This window comes from Calypte anna, chromosome 1 (genome assembly GCF_003957555.1).
Source record: "Calypte anna isolate BGI_N300 chromosome 1, bCalAnn1_v1.p, whole genome shotgun sequence".
NCBI classification, from domain to species: domain Eukaryota; kingdom Metazoa; phylum Chordata; class Aves; order Apodiformes; family Trochilidae; genus Calypte; species Calypte anna.
In genome coordinates this window covers 81,734,620-81,761,538 of record NC_044244.1, presented here as the reverse complement: position 1 = coordinate 81,761,538, position 26,919 = coordinate 81,734,620, and the positions used below count along the sequence as shown (strand labels likewise).

General features: G+C 40.2%; 1 protein-coding gene across 1 annotated transcript in view; it reads right to left on the bottom strand.

Annotated features, from left to right (window-relative positions):
• ZBTB20 (zinc finger and BTB domain containing 20) overlaps nucleotides 1–26,919 on the bottom strand; it is a 450,959-nt gene that overhangs the window by 33,331 nt on the left and 390,709 nt on the right. Inside the window, exon 7 of the mRNA XM_008498352.2 lies at nucleotides 1,565–1,661. The gene's annotated coding sequence lies outside the window, so the exon portion shown is untranslated. The remainder of the gene's footprint in view (nucleotides 1–1,564; nucleotides 1,662–26,919) is intronic.

The window sequence follows — 26,919 nt, the reverse complement described above, 5'->3', positions numbered from 1 at the left end:
TCACGTTTGATTTTAAGCAGTATTTTTTTTCCTGAGTGTTCTGCTGCACATTCTTCCTCTGCCTGTGTGCGACTAACACAGCTCCTGATATCAGTGCTTATCACTGCCAGTGTTGTGTCTCTTCCAGACATGACACTGACAATACATATTTAGAAACTGACAAAGTGAAAGAGGGAGATGAGTACAATTGTTGAATATAGAAAAAGAACCACCAAACCAAACAACAAAAAGCCAAACAAAAAAAATGCCTGAAAGAATAGCAGAAAGCACTGAAATCTGCCCAGAGACCTGACTTCAAAATTGAGGGTACACTAAACTCCAGAGCTGAGGGTGAAACTTTCTGAGAGAAGCTTGCTTTAAACCACCTGAGCCATCCCAATTTTTCTGCCAGAAATTTTGCTTCAGTAGTTAAAAGTCCTGTACAGGCTGACTGCCTGAATATTCACAGCTTCTCTGATGATTTTGCAGCCACATTGATCTTCATGCTGTTACAGCTACATGACTGGCAGTTTGTTTAAAATCTCTGATTGCAAGTTTGTGTCATACAATGGAAAACACAAACTCCTGAAAACATCGCCATAAAATGTAATACGAAAGAGAAATCCCAGCAGAACACTGCAGAGCAAGAATGGGAGGCACAGAGAACTGACAAGAGAGGCCCAATGTTCTAGTGTAATAAAAGCCTGGAAAATTTAATCAAAGCAGAAAAGTAAAATAAATTCCAAAATCCCTTACAGGAGACTGATTAACATAATTAAGTTAAACTCAGAGATTAAGTTAAACTAAGACTGAAATTTGCACAGTCTGTTTCAGACCTGAAGTGGGGTTTATATGCCCTCAACTTTGTCCATTTTTTCTATCTAAACCACAAGTCTTATTTAAGTTAGGACCTGCCTACAAAACCTCCTGGACTTGCAACCTCAGAGCATCTCAGCACTGAGAATTAATCATGACATATCAAACCTACATACAAATAACACACAATTGATGATAATTTCCAATCTTAATAAAACCACAATGAACAGTCAATATTCTCTCAGGCAACTTCAGCTGTGCAATCCAGCCAAATTTACCAAATCCTGATGGCCTTAAGAAACACCAGCCCAAATCATAAATGACTCTAGGCCTCGAACCAACAGTGTAAATCTTTAAGGAGTTGAAATAAATTCAATCTGCATTGCACAAAACACCAATGAGAGAAAAGATGCTTCATTAAAAAGCAGTAGGAATAGAGAAAAAGATAAACACTCCAAAGACAAACATGGATACACAAACTAGAACAGCACAAACTAGAGCAGTAAGCATGAGAACCTGCCAAACTGAAAGATACAAGTAGATCAAACCAACCATTGCTGAACTATGCTGGGAGGCTACGACTTAAATATTTAACAGGTTTTTATTGACATATTTTTTTGCCCACATAGTTCCTTGCAAATTTCAAAAGCAAAACTTAGCTCACCCTGAGCACTAATGCTCACAGGTGCTGCAGTTTGTTTTTGTTTTTTAAAGCTTTTTTTTTTTTCCTGAGACAAGAAGTCTTTTGTAAGAGATAAAATATACTTACAGTGGGTTCCAAACGGTATCACTCTTCAGGTAAATTACTCCAAGCCTTGGACCTAGTGCAGACGTTCATTGGGGCAGGGAACAGAGAGAGGCTGTGTCTGTACCAGAAAGAACCAAAAGGAAAGGTCAGCGGGAAATGATAATTATTTACTGAGAGCAAGAAAAGTTTCTGCAACTCTAACTGGCATTCTCTACTGTCAGTACAGCTGGCTGCAGCCTGGTAGGGCCGAATTCTTTCTGCTTCAATCCCTCCAGCCCTGGCTGCGAACCACAACAGTCCCTGGTTGCCCCATCTGCCCGTGCAACCTCTCCCGGTGAAGTGAGGAGGAGACAGAGAGGATTAGCCAGCAAAATGCTATCAGGAGGACTCATCCTGAGAAGCTGCTCACTCTAATGGCATGAGCACGGAGCAGTGATGGAGAGCTAGCACAAACTTGGCACTCAAGTGCATCTCATCAGAACAACAAGGCTAGTCCTGTTCAGAGCAGCAACAAACACTTGCTCAGGACTGCAAGGCAGGAAGAGGAAGGAAAAACTCTCTTACACTTCTTTTGCAGGCTGTACATCACAAAAAGGATGGCTCCTATCAAAGCAGAAGCCCCATCAGCCACCAGGTCTACTGCGGTGAGACCAGTGAAATGGCTTCTTGTCAGCCTTTCAGGAGAGATTCTGCTCAGCAGCAGTTCTCTGTCTGAAATCCCCTGAGCCTTAGAAGGAGTTGGACTCAATGGACTAATACAGAAAGGGATCCAAAGAAAAAAACCTCAGCTCCAGTATTTATTAGAAGGTGATTTTACCACCCAGACCTAAGTTTTTTGGAGTATTTACATTTTTGGGGGACTTGAATCCCTCTCTAGACTAACAGAACTCCTCCTTTGCTAGCTCCTTATGATCTTTGGGTGGCTTGTTGTGGATGTTGGAAGTATGTCTGAAGTTAACATCCAGGGACAGAATTAAATCCTACACTTCACTTATGCAAAGAATTCCTGGGACATCAGCATGTTCAGTCCTGCCCACAGGGAAGCCAGTGGTGCTGTTTCCATGAATAAATGATTATGCCTATTCCCATCAGACAAGAAAAGCAAGTATTTGCTTTATCAAAGAAATCAAGAAGGTGAACAAAAAATGATAAGAGATCTAATTGTTATCTCACAGGTAGTTAATGTCACTGCGGAAGTTGGAATTTATGTCTATAAATGTCACACAATAAAAAACCCCACTGCTCATGCAACAGGAACTCTAGAATGAAAGCCAGCAGACACAATGAAGGATTTTAGATGACACTGTAGTAATATGCTTCACATTGGTAACACATTGCTTATTGGTGACTGGTATATATGCTATATATTGATTTCAACACACTACATGAAATCTACCAGCTACACTTCACAGGGACTCAAGCATATGTTTTCTTTGATTCATTTTGCTGGGCTGTCCCATCTTGAAGACTGGTTTTTATTGCAGATTAAGTAAATTTAAACAAAAATAAAAATCTTTAGCCCAACCTGAACATCTGAACTTCACCAGGCTTGAGAGAAGAGCTATATACCAGCATCAGGTTAGCTCAGAAGAATTACATAAAACAGTGACACCTTTGACCACTACCAAGGGTTGAATTTCAAAGGTGCAGTAACACCCAAGGACTCTGCAAATTTAAGCCCTTGCTAAAACTCAGCATGGCTTACTTTCAAGCTCTCCTTCCCACTTCCATATATGCTCCAACTGTTTTTTTAATGCTGACCTTGCTTCTTATATCCATTTGCACACATCAATCTGTCTTTTCCCTGGCTATTGCTCATCCTTTTAAGCGATAAATCCCACATGCCTTAAAGAGTGTCCAGTACTACAGTTAACATGCATTTTTAAGTTGTATTAGAAGCAGAAAAATCACAGGATGAAGTCTTTACTTCGGCAGAACTTCTGCTCACTTCTCTCCTAATTTCACACAAGAGAAGCCTAAGAACTGCATGTACTAATCCTGCATATTTTGTCACCTCTCTTTTTTTGTCATTATTGCTCTTCCAATCTCTGGGATCCCAATCCAAGTGGTTCTCTTATGTAGCACTGCCTAGCACTCAATCTGGCTTCATATCAAGGGTCAGGCAGACAAGTTGTTAGAGATGAGCTGTTCAAAGTCTTCTACAAAATCTGGGCACTAAAATCTCTCTGAAAGGCAATACTTAAAATATCTTCAACTTTCTCCATAATTCCTGCTATGGCCTGGGAAGATACATCTCTTTTCCTCTAGTGTGATCAGCATCAAGCACTGAGATCATTAGCAGCTGATAGGTACATTTTACATACATAAAATCAACAAAGCTTGGTGCTTCATAAGACATAAGTAGTGCAATGGAGCAGGATTCACCCAAAGGTTTTTGTCACTGCCTAAACCAGGACAGTTTTCTAAAAGTCTTAGCTTGGGCAAAAAATAGAGGAAAAGGATTTTTCAACATGAGAAGATTGGGCAAAAAGAGAGATGAGGAGGACAACAGGGGAATGGGATGTGTGACATATGGTTAAGTAACATCTCCCCTCTCTACCTGGGGTCCTTGATCCAGAAGAGCAAAGCACTAACATTTCTGCTCCATGAGGTACTGTATGCTTAATTAAGATCTTGAAGGATGAATTTTCTGCATCAATGCCTCCCAGAAATGCAGACTCTGATTACTTAAGTATTTCTACTAATGATAGTAACATGGGCATTTTATATATGCTCAGTTTTATTCCACCTTGTTCTTCCCAAGCTCTATATATGGTAATTTAGAGGGTGTAAGAAACATTAATCCTATTACTGTTTTTATTAAGGAAGGTCCATTTTATGATATCAGGGATGTACTACAAATTGTTATTTAAGATGTACACTTCATGTCAATTCTATACTGGCTTCAGTGGAGTTGCAGTGGGCATAATGTCAGAAGAAAATGTGGTACTTTACATAATAATGATGATGATTAATGGGCTCCTGGACCACAACTCCATATTCTGAGGTACTGATCCTCCTTTTCCTCCCTCCTGAAATTTGTGTCCTGACCCTTTAATCTCTTGTTAGTTACCTTTCCAGAACTCTTCATTAATCAGCACCATTGACCTGATGTGGTCTGTCATATCATATTACTTAAAACACACGTAAGCAAGCATTGGCCTGACTCTGCTCTTTACAGAACACATCACAGTATTTCCTTTACATATGACTTAAATATTATAAATTTCCTGATGGTGCTTGGTCCTGAAATTTGCTTTTTCTAGGCTGGTTCCTGGCAGGACCTGTCTCTCCCCCTGGCTGTACTTTCTGTTCATACAGCATCAAACACCTTCAGTATCCCCTGTTTGCTAGGGGCAAATATATATATATTATCTGACCTGCAAAAGTCAATCAGCAGAACCATTCTTTCTCTTTGCTTGAAACCACTGCCTTCTGTTACTTTGTTTTAGTGAGTTCTGATCAAGAGGACTCTTTTTTTTAGTTAATTGTGATTCATTTTATCCCTGCAATACTCCTTTCCCTGGTATCTGCTTCCCTGGTATCTACTTAAGAAGTCTGCTTCCTTCTGCCTTCCATGTGATCCCTGTAATGAAAAAAGTAAAAGATGAGCTTCTTGGTTTTGATTATTCTTGTTTGCTGTGCTGGCATGGTGCTGCCTATCATGAGGCACTGGAAAATAACCTGCTAGTGCCACAGAACTTAGCATGTCTGATCTTGACCTACATATTGTACAGGTCTCTTGAGTAAGGTGGGGTCAATTTTAATGGATGCTTTCACAACCACGATATGTCTTCACACTGTGCTGTCTAGGCTAAATACAATTCTTTTTTTGGTCACTTTTTCTCCCCAGAAGTTGCATTTTGGGTGACTTTCTTGAAGCTACAATGAAAAGGAGAAGATGAGAATACATAAATGACTCAAGAGTCAACCTGTTGCATGATGTGGGTTATTCCAGATGCATTTTAGTGTTTATTTTTCAAAAGCACATCCTCTGACTTGGACGGATGGTGGCATTTATGTTATATCAACAAGGTTAGGCCATTGCCTACCTATAAATAGGTATATTTAGATATATAGATATATATATCTACCTATAGGTAGATATCCAATCACAGCATCTTGAACAGACATCAAGATGTACTGTAGTGTAAAAACTACCTTTCCAACAAGGCCAAAACTTGTGCCATTGAAAACAAAACAAAACAAAGTTATATTTAGAAGGCTATAGCATGAATTTTTTACAATAGTCAGTGCTTCATCTAGGAGAGGAAACTGCTCATTTCTGTGCTCTACTGGGAATGCTGTTATGTCCACTATCAGTAATTGGGCCTGAAATTCAGAAATTAATTTGTTAATGGATTAGACATTTGCAGAAAGACTGTTTAAAGAGGCTGGGCTGCTCTAGCCTGGTAAAGGCCAATTTCCCACAAGGACATCTTTGCAAAAGTACTATAGAAAAAAAAAATCTTTTCCTGAAGTCCCAGGGGCACTTACTGAAATCTGAATAGCAATGTAGTTTGTAGTAAAGTCCACAGCATGCTTCCACTTTTTCTTTTCTGACAAACCCTCTATTACTTGTCTGTATCTGTTTCCTTTCCCCTTCTTTCACTGCCTTTTCCTGACACTCTAGAAATTCCCTTCAGCTGCAATTCTTTTCTCAAGTTTGAATTTTACACTTGAAATAGACACTTTCTAGGTTTCACCTTCATTTGTTGATTCTTCTGATATTCCTTTCTATTTGCAAGTGATATTCCCAATGCAACACCTAACTATACCTAAGAGCTCCAGTCCTGACTTTCCTTGCCACTTCTCAGGCTGAATGGCCCATCCTGCACTGTGCAGTGCTACAAGACCTCAACCCTGTATTGCTGTAGAAGTTCTCTCTCATTTAAGATACAAACAAAGGTGTTGCCTATTTTCCATTAATGAAGATGTCATCATGCTTAGTGTTGGGTGTATTAACCCCCCCACTTGCAGAGACACGAGTAAGAAGGTGTCCAAGCAGAGCCCAGGTTGCTCTCTTGGCTGCACTTTGCTGTGAGCAGAACAGGGTCAAGCCATGTTGGGCACTGCTAAATATCAGCTCAGACTGGGCACACCTGATCTGAAATGGTGAGGATAACTGTTACCTGGAAGAGGCAGCTAAATGTCAGTGACTGACAGGCTTAATCAGAGCAGAAGCAGATGACCAAAAGCTCTGATCTATCATTCAGCTACACATTCAAATGAATACAAAATTCTACAACGCCAGACTGAACCATGACAATTTGTCAGATGATGTGTTACCTTTTCACAAGTGGTAAAGAGAAGAAACAGCATAGTAGATAGAAATAGATACATACATACATATATGTTGACCACATATATGCAGGTCTGTGTAGTATTATACACAATTATTATTTTTAGATTACCTTACTCTGGCAAAATATTACTGTGTGTAATAACAGAGAATTCTCTATATTGCTACTATGGAGCTTTCACAATTGAATGTTGAACAAAAGCACACACTTTTCAAAGTAATTCATTAAAGCGGGGTGTGACTGAAGCAAATATAAAAGATCTTTTTTTTTGATGCTGGTGTCAAATATAGGGCAAATCTTGCATGCTCAGTGGATGCACATCTACCTAAGCATTCCAGGAAACAGACTGATCTGTGGGTAGTGCTTGCATACTGCTTGTTCTTGGGGAGAGTGCTAGCTTTCTATAGATACTATTAACAGAAGCAGTTTGAAAGTATAAACAGATCAGGTACTCATACACTGATGGCGTAGGTTAGCAGGCATCACCATTAGAGTACGTAACTCAAGAGATTTGTGGGAGATAAGAACAAGATAAGATGTTAAAGTTTTGAAGCCATGAATACTGATGAAGACAGAAGGTAAAATCAGAGTATTGCACCATTACCAAGAAGGTGAGAGTTGGGCAGCCTGACACTGTGTGGCTACCTTAAGCATGGCTCTCAAAAAACCCTCAAAGGTAAAGTTATGCCACAATAGCTACCAATATTTTTACAACTGAAGTACAAATTGCCATCACTGCAATCACTGAGAGATGAAGAAAATGTGTAAAAATCAAATTGTTACAGTAATATATCCTCCTAAGATACTACTTTGGCTAGATGAGCCAGATTAACTCATGACAGATGAGCTTCATGAACATTTCATTGCCAAGGAACCCTGTCAAAATATTGGTGATTTCTCCAAATCTGTTCAACATCATGGAGATGTCAAATGAAATCTGAAAGGACATTATTTTTCAGGAAGAACAAAAACAATGAAGCATATGAAGAGAATGAGATGAGTTTTTTCCTCCTTCTCCTACACATTGCTTTGGTTTCATTGACTGCTGTCCTTGCAAGTACTTCAGCATAAACCCTGCAGCTCTTAGTTCCACAGATGTTGGTGAACTGAAGAAAGTGTTGACTGTCCTCAAAGAACAGATCTCCGTATTTCAGCAACCAGGTTTGGAAACCAATAATGTATTTTCATCTAGCTACAGGGACTGTATAATCTCAACACATAACACAACTTAATGAAGCTTTACAGTGTTGGCACTGATTTTGCCATACGCCCCTCCCTCTTGATCACGGTGGTACAGCACTTGATGCTTCAATGCCTAGACACCAAATTTATAGTTTTCATGCTGAAAGCTGATCTCAACCACAAGTCTGAACTACACTGGGAGAACGGAAGACGATACAAAATGGTAACTGAGAGAAAAAAAATCCATTTTTTTTTCATGTCTTGTCAGTTGCAGAAACTGAGGTACTGTTTACATTAACTCAAAGTATAATTCCGTGCAGGTCAATGGAGTAATACAAGATATAAATTTCAATGGATTTGATACATTTGTCATGGAACCACCACCTTCAAGGTAAACTAGGAAATGAAACTTTCATTCATACATCTGGTTTTGCCAAGCACCAAAAGCTAGGTTATCAAACAGATAAACAGAAAAAATTGACAGTCTCCTCCCCCTAAAAAAACCTTAGCATCATCTTGATGGAATTCTTTCCTCTAACTGAGCTTTTATTATGTGACTTGTTTTATAAGGAAGAAACTTGCAGGATTTTTATGTACTTTTACTAGAAGAAGATTCACATTAAAAATCATGTCTGCATGCATTCTGAGGGGCAAGGTGGGAGACAGTGAATCTGAAGTTTTAAGATTCAGAACACCACTGCCTGAATGCTGAGCTAAACAATTATGATACTGACAGTCAAGAAAAACACTCAAATGATTTGGAGTCTTTTTGTGTTGTTTTGTTTTGTATGACTGTCTCCTGACTCTGAAGATTTCCCTTACAAGTCAATCATTAAAGAGTCAGTAACCAACACTGTGAAAAGACCAGGTAAAAAAGCACCACAAACATGTTTTCCCATACCATTCCTCCTATGTGCTTGCTGCCTCTGGCCTCAAACTGTACAAATGAAAGATTGTTTGATTTATGTCAAAAACTATATATAAGATATCACACAGGATCCACAGAGAAACAGAGTCACTCTGGGCTTTGGTTTCATTATCCATTGAGGAATAACTGACTACAGCCTTCGAGTCTGTAAAACTGATCAAAGCGTTTGCTTTTTCACAAGCAAAGAGAAACCCACTGTAGATTTTCCTGTTTCATGCTTCGGTGCCAAAACACAAAGAAAAAAGTTCTAGATGAGCATGTGAATTATTCTAAAACATTGTTCAATCAAATCTGATGGTTATGCACGTTTGTGAAACTCATCATTTGAAATGTCAAGTCACTGACAGCAATGTGTCCTGAGGTGGGATGTATATTTGTGATAATTATTTGCTTTTTAAAGTTATGTATCATCTGCATCAAAACTGGATTTCTCTTAAGTGTGCTTGAAATGTAGAGATGTCAGTGCTGGCTGTGTTGCTCAGGTCTGGGTTTTAAAAATTCTGTGCCAGGAAATCACAGAGTCAGGATATGAGTAGAAGGAGACTTTTAAGGTACTCTGAATTATCTTTTAATTTGTTCCTAAAACTCCATGCAGTGTGGCTGATGGAGAATAATTACTAATGTTAGGAGTAGCTGAAGTGACTTGTACTCTGTACAGTAAATAGAGCATGATGTGTTAAGGAAATAACATAGCAATAATTGTTATTATTCTTATTCCATCATTAGCAAATTACAAACTTTTGGGATTCGTTGGAATTCAGGATTCAGTTCTGTTCTGTGGCTCTTAGAGGCTATTTCTCTGGTCATTTCAAAACTTTCCAGAATGAAACTGAAGGCAGTTGGCTCTGTTGTTGGATAAATTCTGCTAACGTAGGAGGGCTGTCTCCTGATTGCTAAAAAGACCATTTCCAAATCTTCAGCATCTTCTTCCTTGACAGCAGAAAATACTACGCAGAATGTTTTACATGATGCTGAAATGAAATTTATAGACCCACAGTCTTCCAAGAGGAGACATGATAGGGAATGACAGTGACTTGAGGGAGACCCAATAGCAGTTTCCCTAACTTTTATTTCTGGATGATGACACTTTGTAAAGTAGTACCTCACTGGTGTTTTCTTTGGTATTCTGAACATAAACCTTTTTCCTGTCAGGAAAGAAGTTCTGCAAGGAGAGAGGCTGGATCTTTGACTACCTTACTACCTGCTATCTTTCAACATAAATTTTTATTAAAAAATGGCCCAGATGAACAAAATTGTGAAGGCACTTATAGATATTCTAATCTCTGCAATGACTGGAAAGAAGTACCATAGGAGATGGATCAGGATTCTTAGCTGTAGGGGAGCTCAGAGCTATCCTAGTTCAATCAGATTTCACAATTTGCTCTAATGAAGAGTGCTGGCAGAAGTTCAAAGCTACTCCAGGTCTCGACTCTCCCTCCACATTACTATAAAAATTACTGTAGAAGTGTTAACTGCAGAGGAGCCAAAAGTTGTTTTGGTTCCAGCCTTTCCCAGCAGGAGTAACTGAGAAAATAGAGTAGGAGTGCTAGTTCTGCTCACAGCTCCCTCAGCCTCCTGCAGAACACCAGAGACATTCCTGGGAACATGGCACAGTGCGCCCAGTGCCGTCTCCCCTCACAGCTCCTCAAGCCTCAGCCACTCGCTGCAAACGCCGCCGGTGCAAATGCACCAGGTCAGTAACTCCAGAAAACTTTGGAATTAGCATTAACCTCAGCTGCTGATAATCTGATATCTGCTTGAGAGGCAGAAGGTATCAGGAGGGATGGCTGTGTTCAGCCAGCATTGATGTCTTCAGCCCTTTGTCTGTGTCTGCTTTCTGTCTCATTCGGAGGTGGTTACTGTTACTACAAGTAGCATGAATCACGTCTCTGTTAAAAAACAGAGAGCTTCAGTTGTCTTACATAACCCCTGGTAAACTGCAGGGCTAATAACAGCAGACATTTCCAGGTAGGGAATCTGCCTGAGTCCCAGACACACACACATTCATATTACATCTTCATCCTCACTTCTGGGAAGGAGTGAGCTTTTAACATGCAGTATGACAGCTCCGAGTTGCAGGACCTGGCAACTATTATTTTTAAAAGCCTTTTTTTTCACTTACTGCCTTGAGAAGCCAGTCTGGTACATGCAATTTGCTTCACAGCCCGAGCAGCAAGGGGGAGTGGAAAGAAAACCCCACAGCACTGTTTGGTTTTACGAGGGCATCGAATACCAAAAGCCATGGTTGGATCCTAACCTGAAAGTCTGATTCTTTCTAGATATGACCTCTCCTTCCGTCTCTAAGAGAAGACCCGTATTTGACAATGTTGGTACTTCTCGTAGTTCTGACAAGCCCTTGTTTTTTTCCACCCTCAGTTTCCCCATTGGAAAAGTAAAGGACAATATGCTGCTCCCTCATTACTGCAGGGCTAATAGATAACGCTGAAAATCAATAATGAGGTCTTCAAATGAAAGTTCTTTATAAATTGAAAATATTATTTGTACTGTAACCCATAAGCAGTCCATAGAAAGGAGTTTTCTGAGGATTATTATGGTGTCACAACAATTAACTTTCATTCAGCAGGAGGCCAAGGAAGAAATTTGCACTGGTAATGTTGCTACTCTGTGAAACACTGAAATGCCTGTTGTCTTGCCAAATGAGACAAAATTTTGCTGGTATTAGGTCCATCAGCTTAAGTATCCTGATTCTGGTTAGTAACAAACACAAGACACTTGAAAGGGAAAGATTCATAGCATATCTCAAGTTGGAAGAAACCTATAAGGACTGTCAAGTCCTACTTGCTGCTCCTTGCATGTCTACCTATAACTAAATCAAATGATGCAGAGTGTTGTCCAGACACTCCTCAAACTCTTGACAGGCTTTGTGCTACTCACTACTTGCCTAGGGAGCCTATTCACAAATGGAGCTGTTCAAGACTGTTTCCCATGACTTTCCAAAGACAATAGTTCCTTCTGACCTCTCTTACAATCAGTCAGCATCTCTGGGCATCTAAGCTTCTATTATATGAACATAAAAACCAGACCAGACATTTCAAACGTCTGTATTCTCTTGTTTTAGGAGATGGTTTGAAGCTGGAGATTTGGAAAGTCAATTTGACTTCTGGATTTGTTCAGCTTTGAGGGTTCAGGGTAGGTAAAAACTAACTCATGACATTATAAAAAAATGTTCTCCTTTAGCCTTTGTTTCTAAATCTATTATCTTTCTCAGTTCAGAAAGTCTTTATTGAAAGTTTGGTGGAACTTCTTGAAAATCATGTGATATAACCAGGAAGTGTGTTTTTTGTGTAATCATTACTTGGCTGTTTCCTAGGATCTGTGGACAATAACTGACAATTTGGTGTTGTTACTATGATACCAAGCATCTTACTTATATGAGTCCCTGGATCCACAAATCACCTTATAGTAAAGTCACAACTGAACTAAATCTATATTGTGATTGAACTAAAAAACTACCTGTTGTGGCCAACAGTTGCAGGCTGGCTTTCCTGGATGTCCTTCATCTAAACTAGCCCATAATACTCATATGATCTCCAAAAGTTTCTGTGGGTGCAACAGGGAAATATCGGACTGGCACTTTTATTTCTTATCAAGTAAAAGCCTATGGTTCAGCAGCAATAAGCCTACTGTGACGAGTCCAGACCCAAGCATCTGAAAAAACCCATATCAAACAATAAACCTGCTGTACTGTAGTTTATCGGTATCATGCAGTCATGAGCTGTGACACTGCCCTAGGGTAAGACATTCTTGCTTTTTCTTTTGGAAGTCAAATTCATTTGCCTTCACTATCTAGCAATCCCCCTGTCAAATAGTAGGAAATTTCAGCTTTTGGGCACTCTGTGTTACAATGTACTATTGAGGAAGTTGAAAGTGAGAAATGAGTGGATACTATAGATCATACATCAGTTGCTACACTTGCAACATTCTTCCTGGAAAAAAAGTATTAATATTTTAATTCCTGATCATAACATTATATACCAGATTCTGGCTAGGCATCTGAGAATTCAGTGGCTTAGGTTATTTTTGTAGGACTGAGATTCCTGCAGGAAACACTCAGTGGTGGCCCAGTAAAGTGTTAAACAAAAGTTGGACTCAAGTTGACAAAGCCATCTGAACTGGCTTCAAGTAGACATGAAGCATCCATGCATCTGGAAAATGGAGCTTGCAACTGACTGTTCTGTACCATCTGCTCTCAAGAACATTTTCTGCTTGGGAGTTGCATAAGCAATGAAAAAAGCACACAAACAACTTCCTATACCATGTTTTTGGTCACTTGAAATGACGCATTACAAAGCAAACCAGCTAAATATGCACAACTGTAACTCACTCCAGATGACAACATGTATTATATAAGAGCAATGCCTGACAGAAATGCACTTATTTTAAGATATCACGACTCAAAGAGCACCCGGGGGGAAACATTCACTATATGTGAGAGTTGGGGGCAAGTGCCAGGCAGAGTTTTGCCTCCATCTCAAAAGGTCAAGTGCAGTTCAGGAGACAGAATAATCAAAAAGCTGACTTCTTCTGTTTACAAAGTAAAATTACAGCACTTGTTGCATCTCCTTCTGTAAATGGGAGTTTAACTTGTAATGAATGTAAGCTTTTTGCTGTTATTTAATGCCACTTTAACGCACTTTAGATTCAAAACTATTCTTATACCAAAAGCTTTAAAAATATAATTTGTTTAGACTCGCTTTTTTTTTTTTTTTTTTTTTTTTTTTGCCTGTTGGGAAGCCGTGGCCTGATTTAATCTCATATTGTGGCATAAATAAAACAATATCCTCGGGAATTAAAATAGTTTAACCAGAATAAAAGTATCTACCTCACCAAATGGGTTCCAAGCCTTTAAAACTGTGCAAGTATGTATATGTTGGCCTCTTTTTCCTTCCAGTGACTGCATGAATGGAATTGAATGGAGACATATGGGGAAAGCCCAGTACCTGTGAAAACACAGGGCACCGTTGAAGGCAAAGCAGGACTGAATCCCAGAGTGAAGCAGGGTGTGGAGCTACAGGAAGGTCATTTGCCTCTGCTTTGGTGGGGTTTTGATGCTGAAGTCAAGATGAGTTCCCCCACTGATGAGCAGACTTGGGCTACCAGTCCACAACTGGTACTTTGAGATCAGTCAGCAGTATAGGTCTGACCTGGCTGGGGCACGACCACATGATCACATTACTACCAAATTAACGAGAGTTTGCGTCGCGGCAAGAGAACAGACGATATATAATCTAGCCTGAAGTCAGAGTGGTGCAGACAGGTGATATCTGATCTGGCATAAAGCCTGCCATATAAAGTTAATCCATTTGTTCTGAAAACATTCAAAGCAGTATTTGAATTTATCCCAGATCAACACTTTGTCTACGGCTACAGTGTTTCTGATAGGGTATTACGACCCAGATCCACTGTGCCATCAAACCAGAAACTGCCCCGGAGATTTTGCACAGAAACAACCAATTCTATCAATCAACAGGGTAAATCTGGGGGTGCAAACAGCTCTGAGGGAGACAAACTCTCCCCAACCTGAGAAGCAGACTGCCTTTGTAGAGACTAGCCATGGAAGAATAAAGGTATTAACTTCCAAATTATTATCTATTGCTCCTCATAGACTGAAAGAACTTAGCACATTGAATTCTCTTCTTACCTTTGAAGTACAGTGACTTTGTAATGCTGGATTTTCCTAGATGAGAGACCCTGTAGTCTAGACTTGTCAGGACTACACTGTCCTCTGAAGACCAGCCCACCTCCAAGAAGATATCTCAGCATGCGACAACAAAGTCTCAGATTAATGAAAACTGTTTTAAGATTTCATCTGAATTAAGCAGGTGGACAGTTCACCCAGGTCACCTCTGCATGGGAAGGAACATCAATATGTTATCTGTACCTGCAATTAATAGCAAAACCTGGCTTCATATCCTCATTGCTACAGCATCCTTCCTCTGCCTCCCTTTGCCACCTCGCCCCTTTCCTGACTCTAATGCCTTACACCTCCTGCCATCAGAAGGACACCGTATGAAATTTTGATCATAATTACACTGGCATGTCTCCACTGGTTTTCATGGAGGCTACATAAATAAGAGCAGAATTTGGCCCTCTGTCTTTTCCAAAGGAAAACTAATGATCAAATAATTTTCTCACATCTCTGTTTGCACTTTCACAGTCTGGTTACATTGATTTGTGTCTCATAAGTAGACATTTCCTTTGTTGGTTACAAATCAATGTTATAGACCTTGCCTGCCTGCACGTTTTCCCTTTCCCTCTTACTGTGTGAAAAACAAAGTGCAGCTTCAGTTCTTCTTGCTTTATAAATGTGAACTTCCTTGATGAAGCATTAGAGAGAAAAACAGATCTCCATCAAAAACCAGGAAACGTCTGTGCTTAAATTTCTAATTACTGAGATGCTTTATGGTATGATAAACACCTTTATCATTCCAGTCCTGACACGGCTTTGTTAACCTGGTTACAATCCTTTCTTCCAGAAATTGCAAGATTGCCCACAGCAGCCCACTGTGATATCACGGACAGCTATGACTTCATGGCATGAATAAGGTGAGAAGAGGCAAAGGTTTTATTCTGCATCAGGACTGAGCTGCCACACAAATCTCCTGGAAAGGATGGAAAAGAAAAGGGTTGGCAATTGGTACCTGAAAGGCAATGAGTTTTTTGACTGGAGTTTGGAAATACAACAGCAAAGACGGCTGGGTATTTTACTACAAATGGATATGTGTGATAATAGAAAAAGAGTAGTAAGAAACAGAGCCATCAATTAGAATATACTAAGAAAGAAGGCACAAGTGTAAATGTGGAACATCTCAGTTTGATTTGTCTTTATTAAAAGAGAAAAAAAAAAGTTTTAAAAAAATGACTAAAAGCAGTCTCAACTCAATCTCATCAATTTTAATACGCTGAAGAAGTTTAGTAAGCAACAGTTCCACCAATTTGATGGAAAACTTAAATAAAAATAGAATGAGCTGGCATCAATAAAAACAACAATAATAAGTTTTAAAGGATGTGAGATCAAAAAGAAAAAGAAAAATTTTACAAATACGAAACAAGGCTTGCTACACTGCCATCACAACCATCAAAGAGCATCTTCAGAAGTCCAAAGGGAATTTTATTTATTTTAAAGAACAGCTGCAGAGAAATCAGGAAATCTGGGTTCTACTTTCACCCCTTCTGGGGAATCTATACTTGTCCTTGAGAAAGATATTACAATGTTCTGAGCTTCAGCTTCTCTGTAAGGCCAAACAAGATAAAAACAGCTTCACAGGCATTTTATCAAGCTTAATTCATGAGTGTTGAGAAAACACTTTGAGGTCTTTATTTAGAAACTATTATTCAGAGGGAAAGGTCAAAAGTAATTTCAAGATTTGGGTAACACTTGAAAAAGACATTCCACAACTTGACCATCTTCTGGAAGTCACAGGAGAATAAAAAATAAAAATCACTTCTTTGGATTTTATTTCCAAAGGAAGCCTAAGCCTGCTCAGCCAAATGAGCAAAGAAGTTGCCTCCACAAATAGCTGAGGAATCAGCGAGTAAATGCTAGTGGAGAGCCCTGATTTTGCTGTGCACTTGCTCAGCCTCAGCTCCCCACTGGACTGCAATGCTGCAGCATCACATGCACTTGCCCATTCACCACGCTGCCAACCTGTCAGGAAGAGAGGTGAGAAGCCATGACTACCTGGACTACTTGCACAGCTCCTTGCCAGCAGCAGTACAGGCAAGATGCCAAAACTGCTGCTTTAAGACTGGAGATGAACCATTTGGTCTCTCTGTTGCATCAGTTCACAACCTTAGGCACCAGCCTGCTTTGCTTGCTAAAAATGGACCTGGCTTTCCAAAAGTCTTGCGTTCAGTGGTAGGAAATAGGGTGGAATTTCTCTTGATAGATTCAATCCATAAACTCAGTTATGAAGAAAGAAAAAGAAATACAAAATGCAAACAGCAAAATTAAGAGAATTATAAAAAATAAAAATTTTTCTGATTTGATGTAACTTCCAAACCGTTTTATTTAGATGTAAATGACAAGCAGAAGATAGAAAGCTGCCATGAGTCAGACCTGCAGAATCAAGTATGTTCATTGATGCTGTTTTGGCAGCATCCATCATTGTCACAAGTCTTGTCTCTAACTAATAGTTAATCCTGAAGAATCCTCAAGAAACAACTGCTTACTGAATGGGTTATCTTACTGAATAAGATTATAATCTAACAAAAAACCCAAGCAGTGGTATGCTACCAATTCAGAAGGACACCACAACCACATTCATCTATAGGAGAGACCTCAACATGCATTTCAATGTATATATATTTAGAACTGTTTGTTTACAGCATACGGTGCCTTCCACTATATCCTGCCTATTTTTTCTTATCTTGCACTATCAAAGTCAGCAGAAAGTAGAAAAGTATCTATCTTTTTCTTATCTTATCCTGTACAGGCTTCACTAACAAGGACATAAATTCTGTCTTTTCAATACCAAGCTGCAATTAGCACAGAGGTCATGACATTGCAGTTAGCACAAAGGTCACAGTAGCTACCCAGGGATTTCCACACTGGAGCTAAGGATGAACCCAAAGCACTCTGGGCATATGGAAATGTATAAGTTTCCATGTCTGCATATATGCCTGCCAGGAGTAAATATTTATGTAACAAACAACATGACAACATAAGTATGAGAAGAATAATACTTGTAAGCAACTCAATGATCAAAATATCTACTTGCCACATGGACAAAATAAGTTTACCTGGTGGTGAGCACTGCAAATAAAAGCTACATCTTGCCTTTACATTTCATGGATGTTAAGAAGCTGCTCAGGTTATTTGTTTACTTTAACCTGAAGTCAGTTCTGCTGACAGTAAGTGCTAGAGCAAAAAAAAGGACACCTTCAGAAATTCCAAGGTATCTCAACATGGTGTTTCTTTTTGGTTATTTTTATATATTGTATGGACAAACATCAAAAGGTGAAACATCTGGGTCCAAATTACCCAAAAACTGGGGAGAAGTGCCCAGACTGGGCATTTTGCTGCAGGTTCCTGTTACTTTAAAACCTAGACTCATGAAGACTCATTACAGGACCATATGATTCACTTACCCTAATATTTTCAGAGATGCCTTGGATGGACTTAAATAACTAAAGGTGAGTACCAGCATTTGCTATACAAAGCAAAGTATCCTCAAAATCTCAGTCCACAGCACTGCCTCCAAAAGCAGGTGGAGCTAAATGGTTAACTGCAGTATCTGAAATACGTGTACTGTGAGAAGATTATACCAAGTTCTGTGACAACTACACTTTAGGAAAAAGAGAGAGCAAAGAGCCTGAAGGAGCCTAAAAGGAAAATTAATAAATCCAGATCAATGGAACATGCCTGGAGGCTGCTAAAGAGGCTCTTTTGAGAAAAAGCCATAGATGATGGCCACAGTCTAGCCCAAACACAGAGAGAGAGAAGTCAAGATAAATCAGCACCATTAAAAGCTAAGTAATCACATCATGTAACAGCGAGATACAGCATTAGGTATCTCTGTCTCTGCTCTGAGGTGAAATCACCTGGAATGTGACATTTGTTTCTGGGCACCTCCTCATCAAAATGACTGAAAAGAGTTCAGAGAAGAGTCACATCTCTGATCAGAATGGTCAAAAGACAAAGCTGCTAGGAAAGAAAATGAAGTGCTGTATCTGCATAGTCCAGTTAGATTCGAGTGACTACCAGATGAAGGGAAAGGCATAAAAACAAGGTAAGCACAATTGAAAGGTGACAATGACAAAAAAAAACAAACCAAAAAACAAAAGAGAAAGGCAGTGGAAGCGGAAGGGAAAAGGAAATAGAAAGGGGACAGGGAAAGGAACAGGGAAAGGGAGAGGGGAAAAAGCGAAAGGGGAAAGGGGAAAAAGGAAAGGGAAAGGAAAAGGGAAAAGGGAAAGGAAAAAGGGAAATGGGGAAAGGGGAAAAGCGAAAAGGGAAATGGGGAAAACGGAAAGGGGAAAAAGGAAAGGCAAAGGGGAAAGGGGAAAATGAAAGGGGAAAAGAGGAAAAGGGAAAGGGGAAAGGGGAAAAAGGAAAGGGGAAAGGGGAAAAGGGAAAGGGGAAAGGGGAAAAAGGAAAGGGGAAAGGGGAAAAGGGAAAGACAAAGGGAAAAAGGGAAAGGGGAAATGGAAAGGGAAAGCGTAAGGGTAAGGGAAACTGAAAGGGGAAAAGGGAAAAGGGGAAAAAGGGAAAGGGGAAAGGGAAAAGGGAAACGGAGAATAGGGGAAAGGGGAAAAGTGAAAAGGGAAACGGGGAAAATGGAAAGGGGAAAAAGGAAAGGGAAAGGGGAAAGGGGAAAAAGGAAAGCAAAAGGGAAAGGGAAAGGGAAAAGGGAAAATGGAAACAGGGAAAAGGGAAACGGGGAAAGGATAAAGGGGAAAAGGGAAACGGGGAAAAAGGAAAGGGGAAAGGGGAAAAGGGAAGGGAAAGGGAAAGGGGGAAAGAGGAAAGGGGAAAATGGAAACAGGGAAACAGGGAAAAGGGAAATGGGGAAAGGAGAAAGGGGAAAAGGGAAACAAGGAAAAAGGAAAGGGGAAAAAGGAAAGGGGAAAAAGGAAAGGGGAAAAAGGAAAGGGAAAGGGGAAGGGGAAGGGGAAAGGGGGAAAGGGAAAGGGGAAAAAGGAAAGGGGAAAAGGAAAGGGAAAGGGGAAAGTGGAAAAGGGAAAGGGAAAAAGGAAAGGGGAAAAAGGAAAGGGAAAGGGGAAAGTGGAAAAGGAAAGGGAAAGGGAAAAGGGGAAAGAGGCAAGGGGAAAGGGAAAAAGGGAAAGAGGAAAGGGAAAGGGGAAAGGAGAATGGGGAAAAGGGAAAGGGGAAAAGCAAAGGGAAAGGGAAAGGGAAAGGGAAAGGGAAAGGGAAAGGGAAAAGAGAACAAAATGGTGTATGGATGAAATCAAGACCAGTAGCTTAAAGTTGAAATTCTGTGAAGAAACTATTATTAGCCTTAAGAGTAGCCTCCCTAGGGAAGGAACTGAAAGTTGACTGTGTATTTAAAGCTGCCTTAGACAAAACACTAGACATGTGATGCAGACAACATCCTTCAATGGCTCTGGGGAGATCTACTGAGCAGGTCTGGATTGTTTTTCCAGTAGGATGACTTCAAGGTACGCTGTGTTTTTCTGGCCTAAAAAGCATCCTGAAAAATATGGAAACCCATGAAACACACTTTGGCAGGTTAGATGATGGTTAACCAGAGGGAGACTAAATTCATGGTCATTGGATAATACTTTGAATTACACAGAATATTACATGAAGAAAGGAGTAAACCAGCAAGGATTAAAACCTAGTGGTTTTAGGAAATAGTTCTTTTAGCATCAGCTAGTACACTAAGGAACAACCACACAGCAGGGTGGATAATCCATCACATTAAAAGAGAGCAGCATGTATGGATCAGGTAACAAGGTACAACCAGGAAGTTGGGGAAATTACTTTAAAGCCTATGTGACCTCCTGAAGAATGAAATGGCCAGCTTGTCAGTGGAAAGTTTAAATGCTTGCATCACAAATCCAGAAACCTGACTAAAAAAAAGGGAGCTAGTCTCTCTCTATAGAGCATCCTGAAAAAGTTAGTGACAGACAAAGTGAGCCTTGAACTCTTCCATGCTATTGAACTGTGGATAGAAGCCTATAAAAGAAAAAATAATACTCCCCTTACTTACTGAGTATTAAAACACTGCAAAAAGCTGCATGCACAGACAAAATGTATCACAGAGGGGTGGCGGTGGAGGGCAAACAGGCATCTGTGATGAAATGAAATGTTACTGCCACTTCCCACCTGTAACCCCCCAGCAGCAAGGAGTGCAGACAGAAAAACTACCACTAAACCTGAGACATGAATGTTATTACCCAAAGCAAACCAAATTCTGACCAATTTCAGTCTGTGCTGGAAATAACCCTTAGCTTTTTCAACTAGAAAATAAAGAACATATGGGTGAGAAACAAGGAAAAGGTAGAGACAGAAGAGTAAGTGGCATCTATTATTCTTTTAATATTTTTTGGAACCAAGGAGCAAAAAGAGAACCTGCTGTGGATTAGAGACACTACCTGATTTAACCCTTCTGTGCCCTTATATAGGAAGGACCACTTCAGATTTGATGGTGCCATGTAGCCTTGACAATGCAGCACCTTCCTGAGACCACTGTCTTGGTCTGAGATTTTACGAGTACATCTCTGCTGACTGTGGAATGCTTCCATGATGGAAAGAAAAAGCACCTCAGGAAGTTTCAAGTAACATTGTATGAAGTATTCTTCTGCTAACCTTCCTCCTTGATCAAGCATGACATCCAGAAGACTCTTTCCCTTTGCTCTACCTTCTGAGGCAATACTTCATTACACAAGCATTTCACAAGCATTAAAATATATCGGTGGAGAAATGGAGCTGTTTGTACCAGCAATCGTTCTTCCTGCCCAAAATGGTAAACATAAATGCATACTGATTACCTTGCAAATCATGACCCGAGGCTGAATGTCCAATGAAATGTGATTTCAGATGCAGTATCAGATACGGTATTCTCATTACTCCCCAGGCCATTGCAAAAAAATTACTCCCCAGTCTCTTCAAAAAATCCATGATTTAAAGAAAGATTGGTTGTCTCTCTCTGTAGCCCAACTCTATAAACATCTGTATTGGCACAAGTCAGGAAGTTGTGCAATGTGCTGGCAAACCTGAGCAGCCAAAGAAGACAATTTGTTCAACTGCTTTGGTCCCTGATGCCCATGTATGGACAAACCACAGCCTGGGTACCTTATTAGCTTTCTGCAGTTCCATACTAACTAGTGGTATGTACCTGTCCATCTTCAGAGCTAAATATAGCATCTTTTAAAAGAACAGAAAGGAATTCCTGCTGAGCTTGACAGCAGAAAAGCCCACCATGTGTCTGTCTGGTGCTGTAAAGTCTTGAGACAAAAGTGGCTTGAGGCTGTGTATTTATTATCCAGCAGATGCACATTGATAACTACAGCTCTGCACTTACAAGCTCCATGTAATATTTCATTGCTTGCCCAGCTTCTACAGGGTCAATATCCTAAAACCCCATGCATGTCACAGAAGACCTTCCAAGCAGCTGATGGACAAAACACTTCTGACAGCCATTCTGGCTAGGATAACATTTTAATATGAGGAGGAAATACAACGCTGCTCACTCTTCCAAGTGCAAGCTAATTTTAAAGTTAATACTGTAAGCCCTCATAGATAGGATGTTTTAATTACCTTCAGCCTATCCAAACCAGTGCTTCTAACCCTATGAGTACTGCAGATGTGACTGACAGCTGACACCTTTTCTAAACACCAAGCAGAGCACTGCAGTCACTTGTGATTCAAACTGTCTAAAATAGTGTGATTTTTATCACTTTGAAAACACCTGAAACTCTCTTTAAGCATAAAAGGGTTTTAAAAATTTGCTAAGATTAATAAAATGAGCCTACCTTTAAGTTTGATGTGTGTATGCAAATTGACATTTAAAACCACACATGAAGAGCAGTCTGACTTTGCTTCATGCCAACATTAGAAAGGTCCCTCAGCTCATGATACAAGCCTGGCCTCAGTTTACACAGCCTCCCACTCAGCTCACACCCCCACTCTCCCTTTTCCCCAAACCCTGGGAAAATAGATAGGGCTGACCCTCTAAATATAACCAACTTTGACTCTGTGGAAGGGTACACGAATATGGTAACCCATGAGACAAGGCATGCAAGCCAATCAATGGCTGTACTGATCAAGTTAAGTCAGCTGTTAAGAAAGAGAGTAAAACTAATAAAGCCCTCCAAATGTCAAAAAGCATCTCCTACTTTATGCCTGAGAACAACCTGGAAGTTGGTGTCATCCAGAGATTGCCAATGTATTAAATTCCATCTCAGAAAACATACTATGCAAGCAAGAACTTGTTCTGTAGCTGAGCAAAAGTTTTTAAGCTATCCCCCCTCTGAGATGATGATAGTTAGATCCACAATGAAAAAGATCTTGCTACTATTCCTCACAAAGTACTAATATAAACAACACCATGATTCAGAATATAGATTCAGAAAGCAGCTCTATCTCTGACAGGTCTTCTATGGTTTCGGAGGAAAGAGCAACAAAAGCCAGCCCAATGCAAGTAGGTCTTAAATACCAAATACAGGTGTCTTAACACCCAAGAGGTGCATTTAGGATTTTTTACTAGCTCATAGAGTACTAGGTACCAGAATTACTAATCTTCAACTTATGACTGATTCAGCTCCTGATAAAATAAGAGATCCAGGTGGGTCCAAACTGGAGGCTAGGACACTTCAAGAAACTCTTTAGCCATTACCAAGCCTGGCTGGCTATGATACACAAAAATGCTTTTTCAGGCAGAAGCAATGAGCATGGATCCACCCAACACGAACTGTGGGCCTGCTCGAAGGGGCCTGTAGTAGAAATCCGTGCACCTTCCCCTGTGTATCTGACCTTCTGTATGCTATCAGCATAGGTGCACCTACTGCTGGTGTAACAGATGTTTAAGCAAGAAAACCTGACTCCCAGAGTGGAGGGATTAATGAGGCATTAACATTGAGGCCCCAGTTGTGGCCATTTAAATGCTAACGGCCTTAAGTAAGTTATCCAAAACCACAAGCTTGCTGTGTGAGCCACCAGAAATTAATTGAAGAATGTTTGGGGCCAAAACTTGCCCCACGTTGTGCATCAAGTCATCCCAAAGATGCTGAAACCCATGTGCTATAGATTAGAAAAGCAACTGGTTTTAAAAAGGGCTATTTTAAATCGCATTATAATAGGGATTAGCTTTTACTAACCAGTCCTTTTACTATTTACATTTAGAAAAATTAATCATGTCACAGATGCCTGGACTCATCAGCTGGACTTCAATTTATACTCTTCACTAACAATCCCACAGTATCACTAAAAAAGCTTGGTTTTAAAACCTAGCATGTTGAATTAATGTTCTGTTAAATCTGGCAGATTTTGTCCATGGTTCTTTATTGACCCATGTAATTCTCCTTCCGATGCTCTTCTGATGCACCTTTTTCCCCATCCACAGTGTATTTCATGGTCCAGAGATGTTTTTTGACTGATGAGAGCATATTTTCACTTCATTTTCATCTCCCAGACCAGCTTTTCAGGGCCCATCATGAGGTGTGCCATGGACATGGCTCTTGCATCGGTTAGACTTCAAATCTGCTGGGCAGCAGCAGGTAAACACAGCTTTTACTGTAGCAGCTCAGTTACAGCTAAGTGAGTATCTGCCCTAGCTGTACAAAATACACCTTCTATTTCAGAGAAATATAATCATTGTTGCATTTCATAGCTCTTTGAAACTTGGAGCTTTAGCCTGAGGCTCCACTGCAGTCTCTAGGACATTATAACCCCCACATCCTTCACTATTTACTACCATGTGCAATTATTGATGGGATTCATACACAAGAAGCAAAGCAGTAGAAATTCAGTATTACTACATAGTTATGGTACATGCTGTATGCAAGATAGTAAGCAACACTCTGCTGCTACTTTAAAAGAGCTTCCTATTCCTGTTGACAGGTTAGGGGGCTCTACATAAGTGACTGATTGCACTCTACTTTTCAGCTGTAGTGAACCTTTCTGCTAAGTGGGAGGTAAGCTGGTTCCCTTTGCCACTTTTATCATAAGAATTCCACATGTGGCAGTTATAGGCTTGTACACTCACAACTAGCCCTTTGTTTCTCCTAGAAAAGACTTTTATACCACTATTTCTTCATGGAATGCATTAGTGCTTCTGGTTTTATGTCTCCATGAATGGCACAAATGCAATTTTGAAAGAAAATCTGTGGCAAAATTCAAGATAGGAATGAAGTATGCATGTATTCAGAATAGAGTATCCATGGCATGAAGGCTCCAAAGTAATTAGCAGCTCTGAAATCGTACAATGGGCAACTTGAGCAAATTTCATCTATGTAAAGTTACCTGTATCTTGTGGGAAATATATATATATGCTTTTGAGAAAAAATACCCAACCGCTTGGTATTCAATGACCTTATACAGTATATACATTAGTGTTTAATGAAGTGTTTGGGGCCCATGGTAACTTTGGTCTGTTAAGCTTTAAGTCATGCAGTTCATGCTAATGGTCCTGCATGCTGCTATGAATTCGGAGAACAATTTTTAAGACCAGCTCAGTGTGTTACACTCACAACTCTCATTTTATTTCAGTGTAAACTGTGTTTAATCTCTTCTGAAGGTTTCAAAGACCCTACTCACCTCTTTTGGGTAAAGAGTCTCATGAAAGGATGTAGTGTAACTAATACCTACTCATTACGTTGTGTTCGTCCCTTTTCCAGACTATATTTCTGCCTTCCCCTTTTATCAGCTTTTTTATTCATTTATAGTAATTGCCTTAGCCTGCCACTTTTTTTCTGCTTCCAGGTACATATTTTATAACACCCTCTAAATATACATCTTGCTCCTGCTTTTCCTACTTACCTCTCCTGGCACCATCAATGTCCCATGCCACCTCAGAATCAGGGCTGTAATTCACATGTTTATCTTTACCTTGCATTTTTTACGATATACCCTCTCTGTCTCACACTCTCACCTTTTGTTAACTCTCATTTCCTATCCTCTTCAGTTCCTACCACTCCAGAAAAGGTAGGAGGGGGAATGAAGAGCTTGTGGAGGCAGTGCTGGCTGTCAGAGATTGATTGACAATGAGCACTGTGCCTGCAAGTGCCGAGATGCTGCAGTTTGTAGAGTGAAGTGGGACCTCAGTGCCTGGTACACCCTCCTTGATTGAAGAGAGATTTTGAGTGTGGCTGCTGATCACTGTTAGCCCAGTGACTCCCTGCATCATCCTCACTTCATTCTCCCAAGCTGTCAGACTGGCACGGCGCAGGAGAAATCACAGGTTTCCTAATTGCATTTGTGCCTGCACAGAGAGAAAACTTAAAGACAGGCTGGTCAGATCTGTACAGATGATGGAGAATTTTTTGCTCTATTCTGCACTAGTGTGAGCTCTTTGATTTGTGCCTGGCAGCTTCCTTGTTCCTAAGGACAGAAAGATAAACTGCGGCTTTGTATGGATGGAGAATACAACAAAGAGAAAGGAGAGAAAAGGACGTTAATTACATTTATATGTGCAAACATTTTCTTAAATGCAATTTCATGTACCAAGTCCTGTCCATGGGCCCATCTATCCTGGATAGCTGTATCTTGAATGTATAGAAAAAGCTCGTTCCTTCTTCCACACAGTCAGATTGGAGCCCTTTATTGGTGCTGATCAGTTTCTTTAGAGTCGTGTGACTGCTCCTTGCTCAGAGGCAAGACACCAAGCACTGCTTTTGATGGCTGCTTAAGCAGCAAGTGGGCTCTGGCAGCTGGGTAATCCAGAGAGAACAAGCAGCAGCAGCCAGTCTGGACTGTAAATCTGACCCAAAAGTGGTTAAGTTTCCCTTCAATAGGATAGATTAATCTTTTAACAGGTCATTTTCTCATCAAACAAAACATAAAAGTTGACTAAATCAAGACGGACCAATGATTCTTGGGAGTCCCAGTGCCTGTAGTGATTTGAGAGAAAGCAGGAGCCACGGATAGTCCTCCTTCCAGGTTATGGTTGGCTTTATGTGCAGCCTTGGTTTAGTTAGCTCAGCAGTTCATGAGTGGTGAAATAACAACAAGTTGCTTTCTTCTTTTTCATCGCAAAGTTTCATGGGAAGCTTATTTTGCATACAGTGACTCAGAAAGCTGCCTGCTAAGCTGCACGTACTGTATGTCTGTCTGGAACAAGTCAGAGTAATTTGTCCTCTTGTTTACAGCAGCCTATTTATAACAGTACAGAGATGACCCAAGGATACACCAAGTCTCCTCACCAAACACCCGGAAAGGAGCTTTTCACTCTCATCAGAAAGCCACAAATACTATAACTCCTCTTCCCAGTGAAGATCTCCAAGGGCAACGAGGAGCAGAATGGGTTAGAGCAGGCTTT